Source organism: Coturnix japonica, chromosome W (assembly GCF_054131305.1).
Source record: "Coturnix japonica strain WE chromosome W, WE-NBRP24, whole genome shotgun sequence".
Lineage (NCBI taxonomy): Eukaryota > Metazoa > Chordata > Aves > Galliformes > Phasianidae > Coturnix > Coturnix japonica.
In genome coordinates this window covers 26271388-26277445 of record NC_140701.1, presented here as the reverse complement: position 1 = coordinate 26277445, position 6058 = coordinate 26271388, and the positions used below count along the sequence as shown (strand labels likewise).

General features: G+C 46.3%; 1 pseudogene; it reads right to left on the bottom strand.

Moving 5' to 3' along the window:
- Positions 1-3064: 3064 nt before the first annotated feature.
- Positions 3065-5188, bottom strand: LOC146754629 (uncharacterized; annotated as a pseudogene).
- Positions 5189-6058: the final 870 nt, after the last annotated feature.

Genomic DNA, 6058 nt, shown 5'->3' with positions numbered 1-6058 from the left:
CCTTCTCACCTTGGTGCTGATTTCTCACTGATATTCCTGAATAATGTTTAACCTCATTCATAGAATCATAGAATTACCAAGGTTGGAAAAGGCCTATAAGATCATCTAGTCCAACCATTCACCTCTTACCAATAGCTCCCACTTAACCATGTCCCTCAACACAATATCCAGTCATTCCTTGAATACCCCTGGGCTCCCAGAGAAGAAAATGTAAAATGTGTAATTCCTAATCATACCAACAATATTACTTCCAAAACACAACAATGACCACAGAGCTGAATGTGCACAAAAATTCACTTTGTCAGCTGCCAATTTTATCATGGTACAAAACAAGGTCAAGCAGCATAGCAAAATAAATACCCTGATCCAGCATCCCGAGTTGACAAATAATGCAGCAGGGAAAACAAGCAGCAAGCAAGGAGCTGTGCAATGCAGCTTGATGAGAAGACTCAGCAAGCTCCACACAAAGGAAAACAATCAGCATAATGGCCTGCAATTCTCCAGCTCCCACAAAACCCTGTGTTAACTGGCTCTGGACAGATGTGCTGTTATCTCAACCCTTGGAGACTCAAATCAGGCACCAAAATGATGGTGGTTGTTGAACCCATCATATGGCTCAGCAGCACACAGTGCTTTGTGTGCTGCCCCATTCCCAGTGGGGTGGAGAAGAGAACTGGGAAAAAAAGTACAACTTGTGGGTTGTAACAAAGCAATTTACTAAGAGAGATAAAAGGAGAGGAGTAATAGTTATCACTATATATCTGTTGATATGGAATTGTATGTAACAACTGATGCACAAGCACTTGCTCAGCACCACCAGACTGATGCCCAGCTTGGCTCTGGGCAGTGAAGAGAGTGAGATGAACTCCCACCCCTTTCAATACAATTTCTGCTTGCTGTCAGGTGATAGAGAATGTCCCTTTGGCCACTATCAGTCAGCTGTTCTCACTCTGTTCCCTCCCAGCTCCATGTGCCCTCCACTGACCATGGCCTTGGCTCTGTACAACACTGCTTAGCAGCAGCTGAAAACATCAGTGTTATCAATGGTTTTCTCCTTGAGCCAAAACACTGCAGACAGTCTGAAGAAAACAATTCCATCTGAGGTGTAACTCAGATTCCTGCCTGTCCCCCTCCTCTTGTTCTTCCTTATCAGGAAACAAGGAACAGAATCTGCCACTCTTCACTTTGAAACCTTTTCCATCAGTTCTCAGCTGGCTCCTCTGCCATCCCCAGGCAGAGCTCAGTGCACTCTCACAGAGGGCAGCAGCCTTTCCTCATTATCCTTGCCCATCCTTCATAAAGAGTCTGTACCCCATTTGCTACAGTCCAGAGGTGGGAACCATCCCACCATGTCTCTGAGACAAGCAAGACCGCAGGCCTGCAAATGCACAATGATTTATAGCTCACTGAGTGAATGTTTGTGGTCCTCTCATTAGTGTAAAGAGTCTTCAGATAGCATCCCTTTCCAGAAGCATGATTAGATTTAGCCTGGCTTGGCCTCGCATCTACACCAAGGTGCCACACAAAAACGAGACCCATTGTGGGGCTCAGAGTTGTCCAGTACGCACTGGCAGTACCAGGACATGGCTTTCCTGAAGGTCTTTGGCTGCATATTCCAGCTGGCTGGGGCTGTGCTGGAGACCCCAGAGTTCTGTTGTAATACAAGAAGAATTTTACAGAGCAGCAGCCATGGATCAAGATAAGGATTTCACAGAGCAGCAGCTGCGGAGCAGGATAAACAGCATGAGAACCAAGGACACCTCTAGGAAAAGAATGAATGGCTCGCGGATTTGAAGGTGGGTGTTAGGGTTGTTATTGCAGATGCTTTCCTCCTATTAGTGTGTGTGATTTCTGAACGCCCTTGTCTGTGTGCTATAAAAGTACAGCACTTTGGGCAATAGATGGACGCAGCTATATTTCACCGTATTGGTGTGGCATTTTGTCCTAGAACGCTGACCTTTTGCCTTCAGGTTCACCAACAAGTGGGGGCCCGCAATGTCATGGGATTCCACTCTTGAACACCTGCGGGATCCCGAGAAACTAAGCCAGTATTTGAGTCAGGGATGGTGCAGCAGATCTAAGGGGGTACTACTTATTTGGGGCTTGGCTTGTGCTTACAATGCTCTATAATAACACTATTCTGGAAAGAGAGAGTTTCCCAGCTGAGGTTCAAGCCAAAAAAGGGAAATCCCCAAGTCAATTCTGATCAGTCATGGGAGGCACCAGTAACAATATCAGTTGCCCCTATGGAAGGCAAGAAATGGAAATGGATGTCCTCACATCTAGAACGGAAAAAAGCAGACGAGGAGGCAGAAAAAGATCCAGGTGACGGGTCTGGATCAGCACCAAGAAAGGCAAAAGGAAAAGTTAAGGGGCATGAAGAAGAGAGTGATGAGGAGGAAATCTCTATTACTGTTTGTTGACCCCTGAAGATGACTGAAATCCAAGGCACAAGAAAGAGTTTACATGGCACCAGAACGAGTCTCTTGTTACCTGGTTGCTTCACTGTTGGGACAGCTGGACTGGTAGCTTGTTTCTAGATGGTAACAAATCTCATCAACTAGGAGGCATTTCTATGTTTGATTTCTATTCTATTTCTATTGCCATTGTGAGCGCATCCCAGTTATTGGGATCATATAAATCAGAGGGGGATGTTAACATCCCCTCCTTCTCCAGCAGCGAAAGAACTGCAGCAATCTCCTTCTTAGAAGGAACATCCTTCCCACAGTGAGTTTTACATGCATGCAGAATCACCTTAATAACGGCTTCCATGTCGCCTCTGGCCAAACGTATCCCACCTGGCCCCAACCTGGCGCTTCCCCAACCGTACCGAGGGGGTTCCGAGCTCTCCCTACCGCCTGACGAAGAGTTATGGCCAATCCTCCCGTCCCAGTCTTTCACCACTCCGCGAGTAAATAATTACCGCTCCGCAGTGAGAACCTTCGCCGTTAGAATTATAGCTGCTCCACTTCCAATCACGTCCGGGGTCACCATTTGTTACCTTTATCTTGTCAGTGTTCTCTGGAAGTTTGCAGCTTGACCAATTACTGAGATGACACCAAAATGATGAGCAGTAAAATGGCGATTTATTCAAGCTAACACACATATATATACCCTATGCCCTTCGTGTACGCCCACTGGAAACGTATACATCATATATCTTGATGGCATGGGGATGGACCTATCTCGTCACAGCCCGAAAAGCGCACACTCGCCTAATACAACATTTCCCCCTCCCCATGCCAAGAAAGCTTTACCCCGTTACAACGCGAACGCTAGTCCTAATCTGAATTATATAAAGGTGTTAGTCCTTATCTAAACAAGTAATTTATAAAGGGAGATATGCAGATTGCAAAGCATGCAGAGATAAGCGATGCTATATCTAACAATATTAGTAGTTTCTAATTAATACGTTCAAGGCACCTTTGGTTATATTATAACATTCATCCTTCTGCTCAGAGTTTCGCATATAACCGCTGGAGCTCCATTTTCTCATTGAACACTCCTTCTATCATACCTTGTAAACAACCTTGTAGACATCTAAATATACATGGCACACATATAATTAATGCAAGAAATATAAGAAGCCCTATCACTAATGCCTTAAGTAGCTGAGCCATGTCTCAATGCCTCCAAACAGACTTCCCAGCCAATCTCCAAAAGGATCATCCTGGATGCCAACCTTCTTGGTGTGTTCTTGTAACCACCCCAACTTCTTGTGCAACAACTCACTATGATCACTCTAGTTAAAACAACACATCCCTTCAAAGTCCTTACACCCATGACCTTGTGCCAGAAGTAAGAAATCAATTGCCGCTCTGTTTTGGAGCACAGCGTGTCTAATGCTCTCTACATCTATAAGCAAATCTGAGAGTAGCCGAGAGGTAACATTAGCCTGTTTAACAGTCCAACAGGCCAGTCTCTCGATTTCTTTTAATGCGCGTGCAGCAGCCACCCCGGGAGCAGAGAAAGAAGCAAAGACTCTAGCAGTGGGTCCCCATAACCTTACGTCGTCCCCGCAGTCAGGCTCCAGAGCATGCATATCCCTTTTGGCTCACGAATGATTAAATGCCTTATAGATCTCAAAGATACTTGGGGATAAGATGGTCAATTTCCCCAGATAGCAAGGACCTCCTACTGGGTTCTTAGGAATCCCTTGCCAAGCACGATCCCCACAAATAAGAAATATTCCTGGTGGTAAGGCTTTTGCAGTATCATTGTTCCAAAGTTCTCCCATGAACGAAAATGATCCTTTGGGGATAGGGAAAACACAACAACCTGTGTTGAATGCCATATCTTCACAGTCGACCTTTCGGACAGACCCATCCGTCCTGCTAATATTAACAATCTCACCTATTGAGACGTTTATAGGACAATCTCCAGAACGATAAGGCACCGATCCGTTAGGGTAAAACCCACAATATCCTCCATCAATATCAAAGGTCTCATCATCACGGGGATACACAAGGGTATACGGGACAGTTTGATTAGTTTTCGGGTTCCAGTAGGGGCCCTCTGGACCAAGAAGTTGCTGCCTAGTCAGAGACAACCTTTTCATTGAGCCAAAGATCATGCACCCAGGGGACAACCATTGTGAGCTATTCTTGTCCCAAGTATCATTTTGTACCATTTGCGAGCCAAGTAAATCCAGCTGCTGGGGCTCCTCGGGAAGAGTGATGTTTAACCTACAAATAGTACAAGCCATTTTCCTTCCGAGATAGTATATGGAATCATTTCCCAGCCACCTCCAAGTTCTTTCTAGTCCATTGCAGAACCACAAACAGCCACTCTTTTTCCCAAGGTAACCCTTAAACCCAGAGTCATCCCATTCTGGGACCCCTATAAGGCATGTTTGAAAGGGTGACGTAGCTGACTGTAATGCAAGACAAAAGTCTGTTCTTCCTGTCTGATTAGCCCATGTAACCCATAAGTTCCCCGGTTGTTGAATCAAATGAATGCCCCCCAACGGCGACCAACACAGACACAAAAGGCACAACAGCATTAGCATGGTAGTTCTCGTTGGCAGCAAGGGTTGTTTCTCCGAGTTCTCAGGTTTCTTTTTCTTCGGTATCCACGAGAAAGTCCTTCTGAGCTCCTTTGGTTCGGGATTCATTGGGCGTCCGATCAGCAGGTCCTATAAGAGGATACTCAGCTCTTGTTAACTCCCTGATGATTTCTTTTTTGCCACCAATCTCTGGCTTAATTTTTCTTGATGGCACCCAACGTATAACTCCCGTATCCTTGCGTTTTATTGCTGCGTATCCCCTTCCCCAGACCAATATGGACCATCCCGACTCCCAGGACCCATTGTCCAACTTAACCTTTACTGGTGGGCCTTCCTCGATAATTTTCGGCTGCCAATGTCTCTGTATGGGGGTCCTTGAATTTTCCCCTCGCTCAAAATGATTTAATGCATATAGCGCACGGGCCAAAATTTCACCTTGCTGCGATACCGGGATTTTTCCTGAATACCCTTCCCCCTCCCCAAGCACACGAATCTTTTCCTTGAGGAGACGATTGGCCCTTTCTACGATGGCCTGACCCTGTGAGTTTCCCGGAATTCCCATAGTATGTGTGATGTTTCATCGGGCTAGCCACTCTTTGGATGAGCGTGAAACAAAACAAGGACCATTGTCTGTCTTTATGTGGCGCGGCATTCCCAAAACTGCTATGGCCGTGGCCCAGTGGTGTTGCACTGCTGTAGAATTGGTACGGCCATGTTGGGTAGCCACAATGACAGTAGAAGATGTGTCAGTCGTTACAGCGAGCCACTGCCTTGGGGCCATTCGCGGTTCCATTGTGAAGTCTGTCTTCCAGACATCCAATGGGGCAAGACCACGAGGATTAACCCCTGCCCCCAATGCTGGCGCTGAATTACAGTGCAGACAGGTTTGAACGACCTCCCTCGCAACAGTAACTGGAATGGAGCAGGCCCGAGCCAACGCCTTAGCCCCTATGTGCAATGCAGAATGAAGGTCACGAGCCTCCTGCAGGGTATATATCTGACCCCCGGCCATTCGATCTGCGACATCATTTCCGGCTGTAAAAAATCCTGGGA